Source organism: Bufo bufo, chromosome 7, assembly GCF_905171765.1.
Source record: "Bufo bufo chromosome 7, aBufBuf1.1, whole genome shotgun sequence".
Lineage (NCBI taxonomy): Eukaryota > Metazoa > Chordata > Amphibia > Anura > Bufonidae > Bufo > Bufo bufo.
In genome coordinates, this window is record NC_053395.1 from 128,008,259 (window position 1) to 128,033,762 (window position 25,504).

General features: G+C 43.8%; 1 pseudogene; it reads right to left on the reverse strand.

Annotated features, from left to right (window-relative positions):
- Positions 1-24,924: 24,924 nt before the first annotated feature.
- On the reverse strand, positions 24,925-25,059 carry LOC121009082 (annotated as a pseudogene).
- Between the last annotated feature and the right edge of the window lie 445 nt (positions 25,060-25,504).

Sequence of the window (25,504 nt, forward strand, 5' to 3'; positions counted from 1 at the left end):
TGCAAAGCTAAATTCATGCTTAGGATGTGTTGTTTGGATTGCACCTTGGCCTTAAGATCATGCAAACATTTCTGAACCTAGGCCTGCCAGTGGCAAATGGATTTTAGATTTTCTCAACCAAAAACTGCCAGAATTAGCGGGCAGAAGGCTACAGTATCAACCCTGTTGTTCCTCCTATAGACCATGACTGCATCCAGTGGCATAACTAGAAATGATTAGGCCCCACAGCAAATTTTTGAACGTGCCCTCCTCCTGTGCAACCCCCACTCCTGTGGCTAGTCAAGATCACTCTCTCAGACCAGGCCCTGTAGCCGCTCCATCCGTTTCCTACAGTGTGACTGTATAGAAAGTCATTTTATAATACTGCTGAGGGGCCCTGACAGTAAAATCTATTAGTCCTCCTCCTGGGTGGGCCCCTTCTGAGTTTATTCCCCAAAGCAGCCACTTCCCCTATAGCTACACCCCTGACTGCATCTCATCAAGAAAAGTCCTAAATGTTATGAGCCATAGTAAAGCCAAACAGGTCATCTTGAACACCAGCAACACAAAATAGTTGCGTCCTACCTCCTCTAAGGGCGTTGTGTACCCCTGATGGTGGGGATAGGCTTTCCTGAGAAGAACACCAGGTCGCTACCTCTTGAGAAGGATTGGCACACGAGGCAGCTGGTCCAGGTACAGACATAGTCAGCAGGCCAAGTCATAACCAGGAGCAACAGTGCAGGATCGAAGGATGAAGCAGAGGCGAAGTCAAACAGCAGTAGGTCAGGGCAGGCAGCACCGATACAGGTAAGGCAGTCCAGGTCGGCAACAGGAAAGTCAAGACAAGCAGGGATCAAACAGGTAGCAGAGTCCAGAAACAGAAGCATGGGTCAGCGAGGTCACATGATCTAACCCATAAAGCACAGGAAGTGACATGCGTCGGCCCATAAGGAAGTGCTGCAGGGAAGAAGCAGCAAGCATGCTGTGGCTAGAGCTGAAAGGAAACTGTGGAGCGGATCCCAGAACAAACAGTACCTACAAGGACAGAGCCCAGGACTGCAGCGGTGAATGGGGCAGCACAGGCAGCAGATCACTCTTGAGCACGGCGGCCCAGGACCGCGGCTGTAAGCAAGGGAACAGTGGCGCACAGCAGCCGCTTTTACAATAAATAATAACTGACTTAAAGGGGTACCCAGCCTGCCAAAGCTGCTGAAAGTCAAGTCTGCACAATTATGCAGTGAAGGGAAGAATTATCACTGCTTAGCTAGGCTTTCAGCTGTATTCACTATGGCTGGTACTATGTGTATATTACAGCTGGTACTATTGGCCCTATGGCTGGCACTGTGTCTAAATCCATTTTGTACTATTACTAAAAGATTTTGTTCAACAAAATGGCCAGGCTTGATGTATAGACAAAAATTACCCAGGCTAAACCCGAATCCCTCCTCCTAAACTTTCTGGCACACATGCACTAGCATGGGGGGGGGGGGGGGAATAAGACATGGCTGCAGCCTGAGAGAGCAAAGCACTGTATTTCTATTTTGTTTTCTATTATCTACAATTGTGATATCTGACAAAACAAGAACAATGACAAAGACAGATAAGAAGATTATGTTTTGTTTTGTTGGTTGTTCTCATTTTTGTGTTTGGATTCTGGGTTTAGCATCCCTTTAAATAAACCAACAACACTTCCCAACTTCCCATCTTCCTTGAAATACCTTCACTACTAAATGTACCATTGAAATATTGGTGTGTCTACCTGCCACCATTGGAGAAGTCTTCACAGCATTGCATTATCACAGGTGCCATCTCACCATTATTGTACAACTTTGATGTTGATTTTTGTTCTAGAGAAGCCAAGGTCAGAATGAAGCAACTGTGCCACCCTGCAACAGCATATTTAAATGACGTAAATCTGATTAGTATAATTTTCTCTGTTCAAAGCTTGCCCTCCAATGTTTTCAATAGTTAAGGTCCTGAGTGAGATTAGCTGGCCATGCACATTAGATAAATGCTAGACAAGCCCACCAATTTCAGGGCTCCTTCAGCTTTCTTTTCTAAGACCCCCATACTCATGCATGCTCAGCTGAGAATGTATGTGTCCTGAACTGGGTGCATGGAAAAGGCTGCTACCGGACATCGCAGCCAAATCCTTATTGTTCCTGAAATCTGTGATCAGGGGAGAGTCAGGAGGCACCCACATACTTTAGATGGTAGGTCGGTCCCACTAAAATCGTCAAGTTCCGCTGGATTTATATAACTAGTCGGGTCAGATTTAGAGTTCATAGGTACATACACCATCAGTGATGTTTGAAAGATGACGCCAGTTTTCTAATTGTAGAACAATAATGAAATAACACCAGCTAAAACCCAACACATGGCAGCTAAAGAAGAATCTGCAATGGTATGTCTTACTGGTTAATCAGCTCTAAAATTATGTCCTATTTTTTCCTTTGTGGTTTCCATGGAGATTATATGTTTGATTACACAGGAAAGGCGTTTCAATCAATTATAGTTCCATATTTGAATAAGAGTAGTTTGCATTCTAGTCAAATAAAGTCAAAGTACATTCTCATTGATCTTTAAAGAGATATCAGTGTCTGAAGGCGGAGGCCACTATTATGTGTGCATTTCTTTGAGACCTGTAGGGTAAATGTAATGTAGAGATTACTGGTGTAACATTCTTACTAGTTCCTTGTACAACACAGGAATAATTGTTTAATCCACTTTTTAAGATATAAGCCCTTCACAAGTACGTTGTAGTGTCGCAGTACGAGTGCAGGGGATGTGGCCAGTTGGCCTGGTGACAACCATTGCAGTGGTGCATTTTTAGCTGTTTTCTCCTACTGTCGATACAAAAAATGATACTGAATTGTAGCACACAGTTCTGTTGGCATGTCTGTGTCCGTGCAATCTCTTCTGATTTGCAGGACTTTATTGAATACCTCAAATGGCAAATCAAGATATCCGTGAATCAGGAGTGAAAATCCTTGGTGGTGCAACATGGATTTCCATTCTCTCACCACTGCTTTTACATTGGTTATATACAGAAACATTATGAATTACTTTTTTGTCCTCTAGCAAGTAAGCTAAAAAGAAGAATCCAATGTGCTTTGCCTGCTGAGGGTGTGTGACTTACCAGGAAAGGGTGTGGTTTTATATTTGCCATTTTGCCCCAAAACTTTGGCATAAAGTTAGACAAAAGTGTCTAAAATGCACCAAATGTATCATCCAGTCTAAGCCATTGTGATGAATTTGGCACATCTTAAGATTGTCTAGTCTAAAGCTGGCCATGCCCATGAAATAGCTGTTGGTCTAACTCTCGTTCGACCAACCTCTCTATCTCTCCCTATCTTCCCATACACATGCCTGCTCAGCTGGGTAGAGGGGAGAAAAAAAAACTCCTCTGGCAGCAACTTATCTCCATGCTAACAAAATAGATGTTGAAAATCAACGTGCCCAATCCTTATAGTCCTCAGCATCAGCCAACTTTTGAGTGCCAGGAGGCCTCCACTCACAATAGATGGTTGGCCAAAATTGGCAGGTTTGGCCAATAGACATCAAGGGTGAATTTATCATAAGGGCAATATTGGGTCAGTTTTGGTTGAGTCGAACTTTGTGCCACATTTATAAAATGTTGCACGTTGTTTGTTAAATGTGATGCATCTTTAAACCTAAATGCTCCTTTCCATGGCCCGATGTAGTAAGCAACTGTCGGGAAAGAAGCATTCCTTCCTGACAATTGTTTGCTCATCAGTGGAGGGTGCTTGTTCTTCTTTCGGGTGATCGGCAGCACCTTTACACCAGCAGATTATCGGGATGAGCATTTGTAGGAACATTCAAAAGCGATAATCTGACCAAACATCGAGTAGTGTAAAGGACCCTTAACCCTTTTGTCTAGAAATGTTATTCCAGTTTTTCTTCTCCACCCCCAACTGAAGTCTGTGATTTTTTTAAAAACTTTTTAAAAAGTGCCATTGATAAATGTAGAGTAAAACATCATTAACATAGCTAACCATGCCCACAATCCACAAACTTTTCAAAACTGGAGTGAGTGGTGTAAAAATACAAAAAGACAAAATTTTTGTACCTGTAACCTCAAAATGTCATGAAGGCCATATGTTGCTATTTTTTTAAGCCAGAATTATGAGCTTCACAGTGTGCTAAATCCCCCCACTTAATGTGTATGGCCATCTTAAAGGGGTTATCCAAGACTATAAAATACCCCCCCCCCCCCCATATGCCGGGCCCCTCACACTGAATATACTTACCTGGCTCCCCACTCCTTGCCCATTTATGGTCCCCACACTACCGCTGCAGCTTCTCCCCATGGGCGGATGAAAACATCCGGTGTCGGGGGGAGCAGCCAAAGGCAGGCGGTGACAAGCCTCCATAGCATCACCCACGATGCTGGGAAGGCTCGTCCCTGTCCCCGCTTGCCATTGGATGCTTCCCCCGTCACCGGATGTTTTCATCCACGCACGGGGAGAAGCAGCAGCGGTGGTGCGGGGACCAGGAGCAGCGCAGAGAGCCAGGTAAGTATATTAGATGTGAGGGGCCAGGCATATGGGTGGCCATTTTATAGTCTTGGATAACCCCTTTAAGTTTACATTGTTAAATATTAGACAGGATTAGTACATCTGACTCTAACTATTCACATAGAATCTCCCTCCGTGATAATCTCTGTTTAGTCTTTGCTGGGGAAGAAGATAGTACCAAAACTGGATTATTTTACTCATTTATGTGATCAGTTATTTCCATCAGTTATTGTGAGCCAAAACCAGGTGCGGTCAAAAGCACTTAACAGGTGCAAATCTTTCCATTACACCTTTTCTCTCTGTAGGCTTCAATTCTGGTTTTGACTCACAATAACTGATGGAAATAACTGACCAAATAACTGAAGTGTAAACTTGGCCTAAGCTGATACTCTGCATTTCTAGGAAATGCCTTTACAATTTCACTGGTTAACTGCCAGAATAATTATCCTGCCTTTATTACAAATAATACACTGCTCAAAAAAATAAAGGGAACACAAAAATAACACATCCTAGATCTGAATTAATTAAATATTTTTCTGAAAGACTTTGTTCTTTACATAGCTGAATGTGCTGACAACAAAATCACACAAAAATAAAAAAATGGAAATCAAATTTTTTAACCCATGGAGGTCTGGATTTGGAGTCACACTCTAAATTAAAGTGGAAAAACACACTACAGGCTGATCCAACTTTGATGTAATGTCCTTAAAACAAGTCAAAATGAGGCTCAGTAGTGTGTGTGGCCTCCACGTGCCTGTATGAACTCCCTACAACACCTGTGCATGCTCCTGATGAGGTGGCAGACGGTCTCCTGAGGGATCTCCTCCCAGACCTGGACTAAAGCATCTGCCAACTCCTGGAAAGTCTGTGGTGGATAGAGCGAGACATGATGTCCCAGATGTGCTCAATTGGATTCAGTTCTGGGGAACGGGCAGGCCAGTCCATAGCATCAATGCCTTCGTCTTGCAGGAACTGCTGAAACACTCCAGCCAGATGAGGTCTAGCATTGTCTTGCATTAGGAGGAACCCAGGGCCAACCGCACCAGCATATGGTCTCACAAGGGGTCTGAGGATCTCATCTCGGTACCTAATGGCAGTCAGGCTACCTCTGGCGAGCACATGGAGGGCTGTGCGGCCCTCGAAAGAAATGCCACCCCACACCATTTCTGACCCAATGCCAAACCGGTCATGCTGGAGGATGTTGCAGGCAGCAGAACGTTCTCCACGGCGTCTCCAGACTCTCTCACGTCTGTCACGTGCTCAGTGTGAACCTGCTTTCATCTGTGAAGAGCACAGGGCGCGAGTGGCGAATTTGCCAATCTTGGTGTTCTCTGGCAAATGCCAAACGTCCTGCACGGTGTTGGGCTGTAAGCACAACCCCCACCTGTGGACGTCGGGCCCTCATATCACCCTCATGGAGTCTGTTTCTGACCGTTTGAGCAGGCTCTGGCAGTGCTCCTCCTGTTCCTCCTTGCACAAAGGCGGAGGTAGCGGTCCTGCTGCTGGGTTGTTGCCCTCCTACGGCCTCCTCCACGTCTCCTGATGTACTGGCCTGTCTCCTGGTAGCGCCTCTATGCTCTGGACACTACGCTGACAGACACAGCAAACCTTCTTGCCACAGCTCGCATTGATGTGCCATCCTGGATAAGCTTCACTACCTGAGCCACTTGTGTGGGTTGTAGACTCCGTCTCATGCTACCACTAGAGTGAAAGCACCGCCAGCATTCAAAAGTGACCAAAACATCAGCCAGGAAGCATAGGAACTGAGAAGTGGTCTGTGCTCACCACCTGCAGAACCACTCCTTTATTGGGGGTGTCTTGCTAATTGCCTATAATTTCCACCTGTTGTCTATCCCATTTGCACAACAGCATGTGAAATTGATTGTCACTCAGTGTTGCTTCCTAAGTGGACAGTTTGATTTCACAGAAGTGTGATTGACTTGGAGTTACATTGTGTTGTTTAAGTGTTCCCTTTATTTTTTTGAGCAGTGTATAAAGATGGAAGTTTTAACTAAGCACAACTAACTGAGCGCAAAACCGTATTGAGCAGTTAGCATACTTAGGCCTCGTTCACATCTCCATCAAGCAGATGTGGCTGCCTGATCTGGCACAAATGCCAGCTGTCGCCTGGACAAAAAAACGTTGTATACAATGTTCTTTGTCTAGCTGAAACCCAACATGTATGCTGGCTGTGAACTAGTTAATTTGGCAATACCGTATCTGGCAAAATTCAGCAGGCTGTTCTCTACCAGAATCTGCTTGACGGAGATGTGAACGAGGCCTTACACTTTAGCTAGGTAGCCACTTGTATACAGGATAGTGGATTCACAACCAGTGCAATTAACGTACCCTGATAGCAAGAGCAGGGCGAGGGGACATTTCATTTTGTGAGCAGCAAATTGCTGATCTTTGTACTCAGTTACATATTAGGGGATCCAGACTGCTTGTGACAGACCCCATAATGTGCAATCTACTAGCCCTGCAGATCTGGCCCCTTTAGGTAACCTGCCCCCTTTTTCACGACTTCCCCAGTTATACTATACTGGCAGAGGGTGATTAGTGGTGTTGGGCTCAGGTAACCCGTCCATCTATCAGAGCAATCTCATTACACCTCTGGTGTTTTCCACCTTACGCCTGATGTGGTATTTCTTAGGGCAGACAGCTCATTTTTATTGATTTGTATACTAATGAAGAAATTGAGTTTAGCATTGCTTTTCAGGCAGGGAGGCTAATTGTAAGCCGGGTGCTGACCGTACACATTAGTCTGAAGTTGATCTAAGCAGATGACTTTAAGGCCCCATTCACACGTCCGCAATTTCGTTCCGCATTTTGTGGAATGGAATTGCGGACCCATTCACTTCTATAGGGCCGCACAATGTAATAGATGAAATAGAACATGTCTGTCACCGCCACTTCTGTGAGAAGGTCTGACAGACGTTCTTCTCTACCTCTTGTATGATGTTCTTTGTTTTGGTTTCACTTTCTCATCTCCTTTCCTTCTTCCAGGTGTCACTTATTTAGACATAATCGTCTTCCTTTATATTCCCTCCCATACTGCCTCACTTTGCGGTTTATACTACTTCCTGGATGAAGTGTTCACTGCTGGAGGCTGCGTCTGCTGTTTGCTCAGATAAGTCCTTTACTTTATTGTGTTTGCTTGCTGGCTTGATTTTAGGTGACCCTGACTCCCTCCGTATTAAGTGCAGGGAGCCGGTGGTCGTGTCCCCTCACTATTATAGGGTTTTCAGGTGTCACACAGGCTTAGGTACGTGGGCATGCAAACGTCTACCATCGAGACCCTTGTATGTGCATAGCAGTCAGGGAGAGCTCTTAGGGTTTTATAGGGCTCACCTAATAGCTCCTTAGTTTGGGATCAAGCCAGTCGCTCGTTTATTTATAAGTTCCAGCTATCTGAAAATCTCATCCATGACATTATAAACCGCCATAACTGTCTTAAGCATGGATCCGGTTTCAGCCTTGATTGACCGCATGCAAGGTCTTTCGCTGGAGGTAGCAGATCTCCGTAAAACTGTGTCTCAGTTTCAGGTGACCGGTTCTGCTGGCGTTCATGGAGTTTGTTCCGAGCCTAAGATCTCGCTTCAGGATACGTTCTCCGGGGGTAGTGAGAATTTTGTTCGCTTTAGAGAGGCTTGCAAACTCCATTTTCGCCTACTTCCCCATTCCTCTGGTGATGAGGAGCAGAGGGTGGGGATCATCATCTCTCTGCTCAGGGATAATGCTCAGTCTTGGGCCTTTTCGCTGCAGGTGGGGACACGTCCCCTCCGATCGGTGGATGAATTTTTTGTAGCCCTGGGGCAGATATATGATGACCCGGATCGTATTGCTCTGGCTGAATCTAAACTGCGTTTTTTATGCCAGGGTAAACAGTCCGCAGAGATATATTGTTCTTAATTTCGGAGATGGGCAGCTGATACTGGTTGGAATGATGCTGCACTCCGAAGTCAATTTTGCCATGGTCTTTCGGAAAGATTGAAAGATGCATTCGCTTTTCATGAGAGACCAGCGTTCTTGGAGTCAGCCATGTCTCTAGCTGTTCGTATTGACAGGCGTCTTAGAGAGTGAGAGGAGACTACTCTTTCCTGTCATATTCAGCCCAAGGACAGTGAGGCTGTCTCATTCAGTGCGCAGGGGTCTCAGTCTGTCTCAATCCCCTCTGAGGAGGAGTCCATGCAGCTGGGTTTGCTTGCCTCTGATAGTAGAGGATTCAGCTCTCAGAGGAGGGTTTGTTTCTGCTGTGGGGGTATAAATCATTTAGCTAATGTTTGCCCCTCTATGAGATTCATGAAGTTTTCTGAGGGTAATAAAAACAAAACAAAAAAAAACCTCTAAAAACTTTCCATTTGCTACTATTGGCAAGGTTGATGCGGAAATTGAAGGTTTGCCGTTTGCTTGTAGTTCCCGTTTTCTCCTACCTGCCAGGGTGGCGCTAGACAGAAAGAACATTGTGAGATTTTTGTAGATAGTGGAGCAGCTGTCAATCTCATTGATAATCAATTTGCAACAACGCATGGTTTCCAGGTATGCACTTTGGAAAAGGATATACCTGTTTTTGCTATCGATTCCACTTTCCCAAAGATCATTAAAGGGCATAGTTCACAATATCCGTTTGACTGTGGGTGACGCTCATGTTGAGGATATGTCATGTTTCGTCTTAAACGGATTACCTACTCCTCTAGTGTTGGGGCTACCCTGGCTCACTAAACATAATCCCACCATTGATTGGCAAGCAAGGCAAATAAATGGTTGGAGTGAGTTTTGCAGAGAGAATTGCCTCACGGCATCTCTTTCAGAGGTTTCTACCAAGACTGTGCCATCTTTTCTCTCTGAATTTTCGGATGTGTTTTCCGAGAGTGGCGTCCAGGAGTTGCCCCCTCACCGGGAGTACGACTGCCCTATTAATCTCATCCCAGGAGTCAAGCTGCCAAAATCACTTCTATACAGTCGTGGCCAAAAGTTTTGAGAATGACACAAATATTAGTTTTCACAAAGTTTGCTGCTAAACTGCTTTTAGATCTTTGTTTCAGTTTTTCTGTGATGTAGTGAAATATTATTACACGCACTTCATACGTTTCAAAGGCTTTTATCGACAATTACATGACATTTATGCAAAGAGTCAGTATTTGCAGTGTTGGCCCTTCTTTTTCAGGACCTCTGCAATTCGACTGGGCATGCTCTCAATCAACTTCTGGGCCAATTCCTGACTGATAACAACCCATTCTTTCATAATCACTTCTTGGAGTTTGTCAGAATTAGTGGGTTTTTGTTTGTCCACCCGCCTCTTGAGGATTGACCACAAGTTCTCAATGGGATTAAGATCTGGGGAGTTTCCAGGCCATGGACCCAAAATGTCAACGTTTTGGTCCCCGAGCCACTTAGTTATCAATTTTGCCTTATGGCACGGTGCTCCATTGTGTTGGAAAATGCATTGTTCTTCACCAAACTGTTGTTGGATTGTTGGAAGAATGCTGTTGGAGGGTGTTTTGGTACCATTCTTTATTTGTGTGTTTTTGGGCAAAATTGTGAGTGAGCCCACTCCCTTGGATGAGAAGCAACCCCACACATGAATGGTCTCAGGATGCTTTACTGTTGGCATGACACAGGACTGATGGTAGCGCTCACCTTTTCTTCTCCGGACAAGCCTTTTTCCAGATGCCCCAAACAATCGGAAAAAGGCTTCATCAGAGAATATGACTTTGCCCCAGTCCTCAGCAGTCCATTCACCATACTTTCTGCAGAAGATCAATCTATCCCTGATGTGTTTTTTTGGAGAGAAGTGGCTTCTTTGCTGGCCTTCTTGACACCAGGCCATCTTCCAAAAGTCTTCGCCTCACTGTGCGTGCAGATGCGCTCACACCTGCCTGCTGCCATTCCTGAGCAAGCTCTGCACTGGTGGCACTCCGATCCCGCAGCTGAATCCTCTTTAGGAGACGATCCTGGCGCTTGCTGGACTTTCTTGGACGCCCTGAAGCCTTCTTAACAAGAATTGAACCTCTTTCCTTGAAGTTCTTGATGATCCTATAAATTGTTGATTGAGGTGCAATCTTAGTAGCCACAATATCCTTGCCTGTGAAGCCATTTTTATGCAACGCAATGATGGCTGCACGCGTTTCTTTGCAGGTCACCATGGTTAACAATGGAAGAACAATGATTTCAAGCATCACCCTCCTTTTAGCATGTCAAGTCTGCCATTTTAACCCAATCAGCCTGACATAATGATCTCCAGCCTTGTGCTCGTCAACATTCTCACCTGAGTTAACAAGAAGATTACTGAAATGATCTCAGCAGGTCCTTTAATGACAGCAATGAAATGCAGTGGAAAGGTTTTTTTGGGATTAAGTTAATTTTCATGGCAAAGAAGGACTATGCAGTTCATCTGATCACTCTTCATAACATTCTGGAGTATATGCAAATTGCTATTATAAAAACTTAAGCAGCAACTTTTCCAATTTCCAATATTTATCTAATTCTCAAAACTTTTGGCCACGACTGTACAATCTCTCCCAACCTGAAAGGGTCGCTATGCGTACTTATATCTCTGAGAGCCTGAGAAAGGGACACATCCGACCCTCGAAGTCACCTGTTGCCGCTGGGTTTTTTTTGTTAAGAAAAAAGATGCTTCTTTAAGACCTTGTGTGGATTTCAGTGAGCTGAACCGTATCACGATTCGTGACCCATATCTGCTTCCTCTGATCCCGGACCTGTTTAACCAGATTGTTGGGGCTAAAGTTTTTTCTAAGTTGGATTTAAGAGGGGCATACAACCTAGTCAGGGTCAGGCAAGGGGACGAATGGAAGACGGCCTTCAATACCCCTGAGGGTCATTTCGAAAATTTGGTTATGCCCTTTGGTTTGATGAATGCTCCGGCTGTCTTCCAACATTTTGTGAACAGCATTTTTTATCATTTAATGGGGAAATTTGTACTGGTGTATCTAGATGACATTTTGATTTTTTCTCCTGATTTCAAGACTCATCGGGACCACCTATGTCAGGTCTTGCTGATTCTGCGGGAGAATAAATTGTACGCTAAACTGGAAAAATGTGTGTTTGCGGATCCGGAGATTCAATTTCTTGGTTTTCTTCTCTCCGCTTCTGGTTTTCGCATGGACCCTGAGAAGGTCCGCGCTGTGCTTGATTGGGAGCTTCCTGAGAATCAGAAGGCGCTGATGCGGTTTTTGGGTTTTGCCAATTATTACAGAAAGTTCATTTTGAATTATTCCTCTGTTGTTAAGCCACTCACTGATATGACTAAAAAGGGGGTGGATTTTTCATCGTGGTCGGTAGATGTGCTTAAAACCTTTTCTAGTGTTAAAGAGAGTTTTGCTTCAGCTCCCATTTTGGTACAACCTGATGTCTCTCTACCTTTTATTGTTGAGGTGGATGCTTCTGAGCTGGGTGTGGGTGCGGTCTTGTCTCAGGGTCCCTCTCCTGCCAAATGGCGACCGTGTGCTCTTTTCTCAAGGAAACTATCATCTGCAGAGAGAAATTACGATGTTGGAGATAGGGAGTTGTTGGCCATCAAATTAGCTTTTGAGGAATGGCGCCATTGGTTAGAGGGAGCCAGACACCCTATTACCGTGTTTACCGACCATAAGAATCTGGCCTACTTGGAATCGGCCAAGCGTCTGAACCCGAGACAGGCCAGATGGTCTTTGTTCTTTTCTAGGTTTAATTTTGTGGTTACGTTCCGCCGTGGGGTTAAAAATGTGAAGGCGGATGCCCTGTCACATTGTTTTCCGGGAGGGGGGAACTTTGAAGACCCGGGTCCCATTTTGGCTGAAGGGGTGGTCTTCTCTGCTCTTTATCCTGATTTGGAGGCAGAGGTTCAGGCAGCCCAGGCAGAGGCTTCTGATCTTTCTCCTCCTGGGAGGTTGTTTGTGCCTCTCGCTTTACGACACAAGGTTTTTAAGGAGCACCACGATACTGTCCTTGCTGGGCACCCGGGGAGTAGAGCCACAGTGGATCTCATTGCTCTGAGATTCTGGTGGCCGGCTCTTCGTAAGACGGTTGAGGGTTTTGTGGCAGCCTTCGAGACCTGCGCTCATGCCAAGGTCCCGCATTCACGGCCATCGGGTTCTCTCCTCCCATTACCCATTTCTTCCCGTCCTTGGACGCATCTGTCCATGGACTTCATTACGGACCTGGCTCGTTCCTCGGGGAAGACTGTGATTCTGGTGGTAGTGGACCGTTTTAGCAAAATGGCACATTTCATTCCCTTTCCTGGGTTACCCAATGCTAAGACGCTGGCGCAAGCGTTTGTTGATCATATTGGTAAATTGCATGGCATCCCTTCAGACATCGTTTCTGATAGAGGCACGCAATTTGTTTCCAGATTCTGGAAGGCCTTCTGTTCTCGCTTGGGGGTTCGGTTGTCGTTCTCTTCTGCTTTTCACCCGCAGTCGAATGGTCAGACCGAACGTGTCAATCAGAATCTGGAGACATATCTGCGCTGTTTTGTGGCGGAGAATCATGAGGATTGCTATTCTTTTTTGTCCCTTGTTGAGTTTGCTTTAAATAACCATTCGCCAGAAGTCCTCTGATAAGTCACAATTTTTTGGTGCATATGGGTTTCATCCGCAGTTTGGGACATTCTCTGGAGAGGAGTCTTCTGGTTTACCTGATGAGGAGAGATTTTCCTCGTCTTTGTCATTTATTTGGCAAAATATTCAGGGTAATCTGAAGAGGATGAGTGAGAGATATAAGCGTGTGACGGATAAGAGACGTGTGCCTGGTCCGGACCTGAATGTGGGTGATCTGGTGTGGTTGTCCACAAAGAATATCAAACTGAAGGTTCCCTCCTGGAAGTTGGGTCCTAAGTTTATTGGGCGTTACAAGATCTTGTCCGTCATCAATCCCGTTGCCTTCCGTCTTGATCTACCTCAGACTTGGAAGATCCATAATGTTTTTCACAAGTCCCTATTAAAACCTTATGTCCAACCCACTGTACCCTCCTCTTTGCCTCCTCCTCCGACTATTGTTGATGGTAATCTTGAATTTCAGGTCTCTTGCATGATGTTCTTTGTTTTGGTTTCACTTTCTCATCTCCTTTCCTTCTGCCAGGTGTCACTTATTTAGACATAATCGTCTTCCTTTATATTCCCTCCCGTACTGCCTCACTTTGCGGTTTATACTACTTCCTGGATGAAGTGTTTACTGCTGGAGGCTGCGTCTGCTGTTTGCTCAGATAAGTCCTTTACTTTATTGTGTTTGCTTGCTGGCTTGATTCTAGGTGACCCTGACTCCCTCCGTATTAAGTGCAGGGAGCCGGTGGTTGTGTCCCCTCACTATTATAGGGTTTTCAGGTGTCACACAGGCTTAGGTACGTGGGCATGCAATCGTCTACCATCGAGACCCTTGTATGTGCATAGCAGTCAGGGAGAGCTCTTAGGGTTTTATAGGGCTCACCTAATAGCTCCTTAGTTTGGGATCAAGCCAGTCGCTCGTTTATTTATAAGTTCCAGCTATCTGCAAATCTCATCCATGACAATGTTCTGTTCTTGTCTGCACATTGCCATGTCCGTGGATCCGCAAAACATGTTACGGACGTGTGAATGGAGCCTAACTGAAATTTCCGTTGGTTGAAAATTAAAAGCAAATGATCATTTTAGCTGACCGATGACAGACAGAAGTCGGCCATGTTTAATATTTTCATTTAATAGTTGGATGAAAAATCTTTAGTTCAAAGAACGTTCATTCGCGAGCGAATGGTCATTCTCTGAAAGAACCTTTTCAGAAATATCTTTTGTCTGTCGCCCCAGTTTCAGGGAATGTGTAGCTGCCAATATGGACTAAAATGTGTATGTGTCATGCCCTGCTCAGGCTATGTGCGGAGGTCTGCCAGATTAGCAGCTCGTGTCTAGCCTTTTGTTTTGTTTTGTTTTGCAATCAAGCTAGATCCGCCTCCCTTCAGGTGCACTGGGTGGGGTCGTTGGTTTCAGTTTAAATCACACCCACTCCCAGTGTTCCCTGCGGGTTATAGCTTCTGTCTGGCTCTGTGTTTGCAAGGAAGGAAGGATTGGCTGTTCCTGCTCAAAAGATAAGTTGGTTTTTGTTCTCTTGTGGTTTGCTGTCTAGGCTGTTAGAGAGACGCCTGCCCCTCCAGGTTCGGAGGGAGCAGGTTGCCTCTATTCCCCTTTCATCATCTTAGGGATTTTTAGGGTATTCTCAGCCCAGGCACGAGGACACGTTATTCCCACCTTAAGGGTCTGAACGTGGGCTTAGCTGTATAGGGAGAGCTGGTAGGGATTTATCAGGAGGTGACCTTGATCCCCAGCTTCTCGCCTAGAAACTTGTTTGTTTATTTATCTGTGTTTCTATGTCCTGTCCGCCGTGACAGTATGGCCGTGTCTGTGAAATGAACATTCACCAGATGATTATTTGTTCAACTGCTGCTCAACCATCAACCTACTACTATCTAATACATATGGCCACCTTAAAGCGTGTTCACTGAAGAAAGAAAAATTATGAATTTTTCCAAAATACAGTAATTACTTTAAATTTTTCACCATTTCCAAGATCTATGCTTGTCATATGTGAATGAAAATATAACTATAAACAGGTCCTGATCCTATTCACACAACTAATGCATTTTTACAGTATGTTCACAATCCACCACAAGCTAAGCGCAATAGTTGTTTTCCATTCATAGCTCTTACCTACTCTGACACACTGTACCAAACCCAACAGCTGAGTACAGAATACCTTGGCCAGGAAGGGCTCTGCCTCTAATGAATCAAGGTCAATTAAAAAGTTGATTAATATTATTTTCATAAGACTGCATAAGACATTTCTTAGTGAACATGGGCCAATACCTTTAAGTTGAGCATTGTGCAGTATATTTTTGATGATGTGTCTAATGAAAATAGTTAAAGGGCAATTTACCCTTTAGATTAGTTTGTTTAAAGAGAATCTGTCACCACATAGCTCACCTTGAGATCATCTTACAAGCCAGATTCATGCTTCTCAATACATTATAATGGTGTTGGTCCTATTTCCATTTGTAGCCCCATTGTAATGAAATTAGGCTTTTTATTTTATGCTAATTAAACCCTGGGTGCAACCAGGAAGGTGCCGTTGTACCTTGCTGCACCTGATGCTACGCCGCTTTTCCTTTCCGGCCGGGCCCCCACCACTTTGGCTGACAGAGCGAGGCAGTGAAGATTGCATTTTCGCTTCATTGTTCAGTGCAGGCGCAATAGAAAATCCATCAGTTAGCGAACTTCTGTACTGTACTGCGGCTGTGCAGTACAATGAAGACTTTGTTGAGCCCGAAATCTCTCGCATCTCGTGCATTTCCAGGTCGAGCAATGCTGGCGCATGCACACTTTGTTCTGTGAGGCCGATGCCAGGGCACCGCGCGGGCGCTGACATGAGTATCCACGGCGCATGCGCAAGATTTCGGGAACAACAAACACATTACGTCGGCGATGAGCAGTGAATAAATTAGCAGTGGGACGGTGCTGGGCTCCAAGATAATGGGTGCGACTGGGCTCCAAGGGCTGGAGGAACAGCCCCTTGGGCTCCTTATTGAGGTACTTAGCTTATTAATAAAAGCGATTTTATAGACAAATTACAAAACACAGGGCAGTAATACTAGAATATTGTAATATAAATCGTGGAGACTGATGTGGTGATGTTAATAGCTCAGTACGTGAAATCCTGGTGACAGAATCCCTTTAAGTGCTATAGCGAGTGCTGTACTGGCAGGAGCACACATCGCTGCTTCTGCCTGTGTCCTCTTCGCTCAGCTACATCCTGGCATAGCACATTGGTACCCTGTAGCCTGCTGCATAGCAGATCAGTACAGGGCAGAAACAGCGATGCCAGTACAGCGTTCGCTGCAACCTCTATTCTACCAGTACAGTGGAATCCGTACACGGCTGACATGTCAGCGATATATCAGTGTACCGATCTTAAAGTGCGATAGATACCTGAACTTCGGGTGCCTATTTGTTTAGTAAAACAGCAAAATAAATATATTTGAAAAAATAATTTAAAGGAATTTGGAAAATTTTTAATAAGAATAAACCTGTCTAAAATGTTGGTTAACCGTGCTGATTCGTCTACCTAGACACCACTAAGGGCTCGTGCACACGAACGTATTTTTTTTCTGTGTCCGTTCAGTTTATTTTTTTAAAGGTCCGTATGCTGAACCATTCATTTCAATAGGGCTGCAAAAAAAATGGAAATGTCTCAGTGTGCATTCTGTATCCGTATGTCCACAAGTCCGTCCGCAAAAAAAAGAACATGTTACATTGTTACAATGGATCCGCAAAAGAACACATACATGAGCCCTAAGGGTAAGATATATCACTAGCATTTTCAGAATCCATGATGGGGAGATGGAGTAGCTGCGGCACTTATCACGCTGCAGCAGAGGTGGTGACACCCTATCGTATTGTGTGTTGCAATAACACAGGATATTAGCTATGAGGCAGGGGTTAAAAGAATATTAGGCAGCCAAGTCAAGACTGGCTAAACAAATATCACACCCTAAGCAGGAGAATAATCCTATTTTAATTCCCTTCCTGTGCTGATGTATAGGCGCTTCTTGTAAGAAGCAAAGAGTGAAGCTTTTCCTGTAGATATTCAACTTGTAATAAAAACAATTAGCTGGATTCAGACAGAAGTACAAATGTTAAGTAAGCAGAAATGGAAAAGGAAACACACAAGTATTGTGCTCTAAATATACATCCACCTTGTTGGCTGTGGTACCATTGTCAGATTATTATATTAGCACACCACAATGGTTTACCTCACGCAGAGTGAAAGTTAAAGGGCTTCTGTCACCCCCCAACCCCCAATTTTCAGTTTTTGACTTATTATATTTGTTAATGTAAGCAGATTCCATATATGCCCCTCTTACCTCGGGCTGTGCAGTAATTACAGTAAAAAACGTACTTTTATTATATGTAAATTTCATCACTACCAGCATGTTGAGCGGACTTGCTGGTAGCCGCCGCATCCTCTGTTTGAAAAAACGTCCCCTCCTCCACTTGATTGACAGGGCCAGTGAGCGCTCTCCTCCTCTCGCTGGCCCTGCCTGCAGCCTCAAATCCCGCGCCTGCGCCGTACCGGTCTACATTCGCCGTAAGCGCTCTGAGAGGAGGACGCTCGCTTGGCTGCTCCTTCCTCAGTGCGCCTGCGCCAATGACGTCAGCCCTACACCCAGAAGAGAGGTCTTCTCTTCCGGGTGTAAGGCTGACGTCATCGGCGCAGGCGCACTGAAGAAGGAGCGGCCGTCCTTCTCTCAGAGCGCCTGCGCTGAATGGCGACCGGTACGGCGCAAGCGCAGGATTTGAGGCTGCAGGCAGGGCCAGCGAGAGGAGGAGAGCGCTCGCTGGCCCTGTCAATCAAGTGGAGGAGGGGACGTTTTTTCAAACAGAGGATGCGGCGGCTACCAGCAAGTCCGCCTAACTTGCTGGTAGTGAAGAAATTTACATATAATAAAAGTATGTTTTTTACTGTAATTACTGCACAGCCCGAGGTAAGAGGGGCATATATGGAATCTGCATATATTAACAAATATAATAAGTCAAAAACAGAAAATTGGGGGTTGGGGGGTGACAGAAGCCCTTTAAATATGGAGCTATGAAACAGAGAGCAGTTTGGCCCTCAAAATATGCACTCTAGGTCATATGTTATAATGTACAAGGGTGAACTACACATGTGAAAAATTTCTTCAGACTCACCAGAAGGGCAATCCTTTTTTTTCCTGAAGAAGTGTCAGTTGATATTGTTGAACAGGAGCACCAGCATTTAACCCCTTAAGGACTCAGCCCTATTTCACCTTAAGGACTTGGCCATTTTTTGCAAATCTGACCAGTGTCACTTTAAGTGCTGATAACTTTAAAACGCTTTGCCTTATCCAGGCCATTCTGAGATTGTTTTTTTCGTCACATATTGTACGTCATGACACTGGTAAAATGAAGTAAAAAAATTCATTTTTATTTATAAAAAAATACCAAAAAATTCATTTTTATTTATAAAAAAATAGCAAATTTACCAAAAAATTTGTAAAAAAAAATAGCAAATTTCCAAGTTTCAATTTCTCTACTTCTATAATACATAGTAATACCTCCAAAAATAATTATTACTTTACATTCCCCATATGTCTACTTCATGTTTCGATCATTTTGGGAATGATATTTTATTTTTTTTTGGATGTTACAAGGCTTAGAAGTTTAGAAGCAAATCTTGAAATTTCTCTGAAATTTTCAAAAACACAATTTTTAGGGACCAGTTAAGGTCTGACATCACTTTGTGAGGCTTAGATAATAGAAACCACCCAAAAATTACCCCATTCTATAAACTACACCCCTCAAGGTATTCAAAACTGATTTTAAAAACGTTATTAACCCTTTAGGTGTTCCACAAGAATTAATGGAATATAGAGATACAATTTCAAAATTTCACTTTTTTGGCAGATTTTCCATTTTAATAATTTTTTTCCAGTTACAAAGCAAGGGTTAACAGCTAAACCAAACTCAATATTTATGGCCCTGATTCTGTAGTTTACAGAAACACCCCATATGTGGTCGTAAACCGCTGTACGGGCACATGGCAGGGCGCAGAAGGAAAGGAATGCCATACGGTTTTTGGAAGGCAGATTTTGCTGAACTGTTTTTTTGACACCATGTCCCATTTGAAGCCCCCCTGATGCACCCCTAGAGTAGAAACTCCAAAAAAGTGACCCCATTTTAGAAACTACGGGATAGGGTGGCAGTATTGTTGGTACTAGTTTAGGGTACATATGATTTTTGGCTGCTCTATATTACACTTTGTGTGAGGCAAGGTAACAAGAAATAGCTGTTTTGTCACCGTTTTTATTTTTTGTTATTTACAACATTCATCTGACAGGTTAGATCATGTGGTATTTTTATAGACCAGGTTGTGACGGATGCGGCGATACCTAATATGTATACTTTTTTATTTTATTTATGTAAGTTTTACACAATGATTTCTTTTTTGAAAAAAAAAACATGTTTTAGTGTTTCCATAGTCTGAGAGCCATAATTTTTTCCGTTGGTAGGGTAATATTTTTGCGGGATGAGATGACTGTTTTATTGGCACTATTTTGGGGTGCGTGTGACTTTTTGAACGCTTGCTATTACACTTTTTGTGATGTAAAGTGACAAAAAATGGTTTATTTAGCACAGTTTTTATTTTAAATTTTTTTACGGTGTTCATCTGAGGGGTTAGATCATGTAATATTTTTATAGAGCCGGTCGATACAGACGCGGCGATACCTAATATGTATACTTTTTTTATTTATGTACGTTTTACACAATAACAGCTTTTTTAAAACAAAAAAAATGATGTTTTAGTGTCTCCATATTCTGAACCATATTTTTGGGCGATTGTCTCAGGTATGGGCTCATTTTTTGCGGGATGAGGTGACGGTTAGATTGGTACTATTTTGGTGGGCAAACGCCTTTTTGATCGCTTGCTGTTGTACTTTTTGTGATGTAAGGTGACAATAAATTGGTTTATTTAGCACACTTTTTTTTGTTTTTTTTACGGTGTTCATCTGAGGGGTTAGGTCATGTGATATGTTTATAGAGCCAGTCGATACGGACGCGGCGATCCCTAATATGTATACTTTTTTTCCCCCGCTATTTTTTACCAATTTTTTTTTACTTTATTTGGGGAAAATTATGTTTTTGTTTATTTTTACTTGAAACTTTTATTTTTTGGGGGGGAAAACTTTTTTTTTCAACTTTTTTTTAAACTTAATTTTTTGTCCTACTTTGGGACTTTTGGGGGTCTAATCCTTTACAATGCATTCTAATACTTCTGTATTGGAATGCATTGGCTGTATGAGTAATACTGTGTGTATTACTATTACAGCATCCGGCCTGTGAAATCCAGGGGCTGGATCTCACAGGCAGGTCACAAGAAGGCAGCGGCGATGCCTCAGGAAGGCATTGTGCTGCCTTCCATGCCATCGGGTACCCCCTACAGCCACATGGGGACCCGATATGCAAAGAGGTATCTCCCAAGAAAGAGAACCATCTCACCAGCGCCACCTATTGAAAGTAGCCCCCTATGAGTCAAGACCTGACTTTCCAAAAAGCCTTGGAATTTAAAAAAGGAAAATAACTAAGCTAGATATCTACCCATAAACCGCTTTTTTTTTTTTTTTTTACCGAAAGCCCAAAGTCCATGCTTTCTCACCCCATGCAACAAAATCATGCAGCGTGCCACACAAAAACGTGCACTAGGTTTCGGTCTATCGCAGGCCCTCTCCATAAGAGACGGGCCCCCCACAAACCATTCCCTATTCCTCCGGGCCTACGGCTCCTGCAAGGAACGGGGACAAATGGCAACCCTCAACCGAAGCCATGGTTACGCCCGTCTGTGCTCCCGGCTTTCGCCTCGGCTGCCATCCAGGGCGTCAGCCAGGAGCTTCAACAAAGGTCTGGACTCTCCCCGGAGGGAGAGCCCAAGGGGTTTGGCAGGGGGGTGAGGAACCAATATGGCCACACACACCACCCCTAGACCTCAGGGGGGGTACTCGTAGGGGCGCCGCAACCCTGAAAATCCTAGTGAACACAACAAATGTGGAAAAGTGCACACAGTGAACACAAAAAATTTATAAAGTGACTTCATTATTAGGGGAACAGATAGGGCAATCTGTCACAAAGACCGTGATCGCCGAATAGTGTGCTGTCTTCCTGGCGCTAGAGTTCGACACATCGCGGATCGGGTTGACAGATTACTGGGAGGGGCTGGAGAAGATCCAGCGGTCATGGTCCATATCGGAACCAATGACAAAGTTAGAGGTAGGTGGAGAGTCCTTAAAAATGATTTCAGGGATTTAGGTCGAAAGCTTAGGGCAGCGGCCACACAAGAAAGGCAGCGGGAGATTAGGGAGATTAACAAGTGGCTCAAGAACTGGTGTAGGAAGGAGGGGTTTGGGTTCCTGGAGAACTGGGCCGACTTCTCTATTGGCTACAGGCTCTATCGTAGGGATGGGCTGCACCTCAATGGGGAAGGGGAAGATGTTTTGGGGAGAAATATGGCTAGAAGGTTGAAGGAGTGTTTAAACTAGGGACTGGGGGGGAGGAAAATTACATTATAGGAGGGGACGATAGTGCAGATAGAGACCAGAGGCAAGATAGTGGGACTGAGGGAGGAATGGAAGGGACTAGAACAGTTCAGAAGGAAAGGTGTAGAGTAAAAAATATACATAAACCTCTCAAATGTATGTATACTAATGCCAGAAGCCTGACTAATAAAACTGGGGAGCTGGAATTAGTGATCTGTGAGGAGAACTATGACATAGTCGGAATAACTGAGACATGGCTGGATAATAGCTATGACTGGGCAGTTAATGTACAAGGTTACAGTCTGTTTAGAAAGGATCGTCAAAACCGGAGAGGGGGAGGGGTTTGCCTTTATGTAAAGTCTTGTCTAAAGCCCACACTCCGTGAAGATATAGGTGAGGGACATGAACATGTGGAGTCACTGTGGGTAGAGATACATGGAGCTAAAAGCAATAATAAATTACTAATAGGAGTTTACTATAAACCACCTAATATACCAGAGTTCACAGAAAATCTACTACTAAACGAGATAGACAAGGCGGCAAATCATTATGAGGTGGTTATTATGGGGGACTTCAACCACCCAGATATAGACTGGGAAAATGAAACTTGTATATCTCTTGGCAATAACCAAAGACAATTACCTCTCCCAACTGGTTCAGGACCCGACTAGAGGGACGGCCATACTGGACTTAGTATTAACCCATAGGCCTGATAGAACAACAGACTTGCAGGTTGGGGGACACCTGGGAAATAGTAACCATAAAGTAATAACCTTCCAATTATCATTCAAAAGAGCATTTCTACAGGGAGGAACAAAAATACCAGACTTCAAAAAAGCTAAATTTAGCCAACTAAGAGAGGCCATAGGCCTAACTAACTGGGATAATGTCCTCAAAAATAAAAATACAGCCTCAAAATGGGATATCTTTAAAAGCATCCTAAAATCTCATTGTGAGAGGTACATACCGTATGGGAATAAAAGGTTAAGGAACAAAAAGAAACCAATGTGGATAAATAGAACTGTAAAGAAAGCAATAAATGACAAAATGAAAGCATTTAAATCACTAAAACAGGAGGGTAGCACGGAAGCACTGAAAAACTATAAGGAAGAAATACAAATAAAAGCGGCCAAACTAGAGACCGAGAAATTAATTGCCAAGGAGAGTAAAACTAACCCTAAAATATTCTTCAATTATATAAATGTTAAAAAGTATAAATCTGAAGGTGTCGGCCCTTTAAAGAGTAATGAGGGGGGAGTCGCAGAGAGCGACGAGGAGAAAGCAAAGCTGTTATATTTTTTTCTCCAATGTATTCACTGAGGAAAATAAACTGTCAGGTGACATGCAGAATGTAAAAATAAATTCCCCATGAAAAGTGTCCTGTCTGACCCAGGAAGAATTACATCAGCGACTTAAAAAGATTAAAATAGACAAATCGCCAGGACCGGGTGGCATACACCCCCGTATTCTAAGGGAATTAAGTAATGTCATAGCCAGACCCTTATTTCTGATATTTGCGGACTCTATACTGACAGGGAATGTCCCACAGGATTGGCGCATGGCAAATGTGGTGCCAATATTCAAAAAGGGTCCAAAAACAGAGCCTGGAAACTATAGCCCGGTAAGTTTAACATCTGTTGTGGGTAAACTGTTTGAAGGTTTTCTAAGAGATGCTATCTTAGAGCATCTCAACAGAAATAAGCAAATAATGCCATATCAGCATGGCTTCATGAGGGATCGGTCATGCCAAACTAATTTAATCAGTCTCTATGAGGAGGTAAGTTCTAGAATTGACAGCGGCAAATCAATGGATGTCATATATCTGGACTTCTCCAAAGCATTTGACACTGTACCACATAAAAGGTTAGTATATAAAATAAGTATGCTCGGACTGCGAGAAAACATCTGTATGTGGGTAAGTAACTGGCTGAGTGATAGAAAACAGAGGGTGGTTATTAACGGTACACACTCAGATTGGGTCACTGTCACTAGTGGGGTACTTCAGGGGTCAGTATTGGGCCCTATTCTCTTCAATATATTTATTAATGATCTTGTAGAAGGCTTGCATAGTAAAGTATCAATTTTCGCAGATGACACTAAACTGTGTAAAGTAATTTACACTGAAGAGGACAGTATACTGCTACAGATGGATCTGGATAGATTGGAGGCTTCGGCAGATAAGTGGCAGATGAGGTTTAACACTGACAAATGTAAGGTTATGCACATGGGAAGGAATAATGCAAGTCACCCGTACATACTAAATGGTAAAATACTCGGTAACACTGAAATGGAAAATGATCTAGGAATTTTAATAAACAGCAAACTAAGCTGCAAAAAACAGTGTCAGGCAGCTGCTGCCAAGGCCAATAAGATAATGGGTTGCATCAAAAGCGGCACTTTACAAATCGCTAGTCAGACCACACATGGAGTACTGTATACAGTTCTGGGCTCCTGTAAACAAGGCAGACATAGCAGAGCTGGAGAAGGTCCAGAGGAGGGCAACTAAAGTAATAACTGGAATGGGGCAACTACAGTACCCTAAAAGATTATCAAAATTAGGGTTATTCACTTTAGAAAAAAGAAGACTGAGGGGAGATCTAATTAATATGTATAAATATATCAGGGGTCAGTACAGAGATCTATCCCATCATCTATTTATCCCCAGGACTGTGACTGTGATGAGGGGACATCCTCTGCGTCTGGAGGAAAGAAGGTTTGTACACAAACATAGAAGAGGATTCTTTACGGCAAGAGCAGTGAGACTATGGAACTCTCTGCCTGAGGAGGTGGTGATGGTGAGTACAATAAAATAATTCAAGAGGGGCCTGGATGTATTTCTGGAGTGTAATAATATAACAGGCTATAGCTACTAGAGAGGGGTCGTTGATCCAGGGAGTTATTCTGATTGCCTGATTGGAGTTGGGAAGGAGTTTTTTATTTCCCTAAAGTGGGGAAAATTGGCTTCTACCTCACAGGGTTTTCTTTGCCTTCCTCTGGATCAACTTGCAGGATGACAGGCCGAACTGGATGGACAAATGTCTTTTTTCGGCCTTATGTACTATGTTACTATGAATGTGTGCCATTACGGCCCGGACATTCGACCGGAATTATAAAAATTCCTCATATTTTCAGGGTCGAAGCCGAGCAAATAGAGGTGTGTGCGCTAAAAATGTGGGAAAGAAAAGTGCCTGTTCAAATGTGCCATCACTCTGTGGGCAAAGGACTAAACCCAGTGAGTTCAGGCACCCCAGGGATACCACCCCTGGGGCACTGTGCACTTTGGGCTTTCAACACAACCCTGCCTCATGGCTTTGATCTGTGGTTCTCTGTCCCGCTTAGATGGAGTACAGTGCAGCTGCACTGAAGGACAGGTACTATACAGTGGTTCTCTGCTCTATATCCCGGGAGTAAACTTGACCGGACGGATAAGAACAGATACTACACTTGATCTTAGCCAAAAGGCAGAGAAGCCTACCCATAGACCGCTGTTCCAGGTGCATGCCCCTCATCAGTAGGGTGTAGGATTCTGGCTGGCTGAATGCAATGTCTTGGAGGCAACTTAGGCAAGGAGCTGAATCTCTTTAAAGAGACCAGTCCTGTATGGAGACTTACAGGAAGAACTCTATGGTATGGGGACTTATTGACAATGCTCCATGGGAAACGGATATGCAAAGAGGTATCTCCCAAGAAAGAGAACCATATCTGGCCTGGCTATATTCCCAGGGCTTGCTGGAAATTCGAAACTTCACTCATAAGGCGCCACTTTCACTAGGTGGTGCAAGTAAGACGGTTCTCTTTCTTGGGGGATACTTTATTTTTTTATTTTGTCAGCTACTAAAATGAAACTTTATATTACAGTAACATTATATTCTCGCTTTACATGGAAACAGACAGACAGTTTTCTACATTGTATATGTGG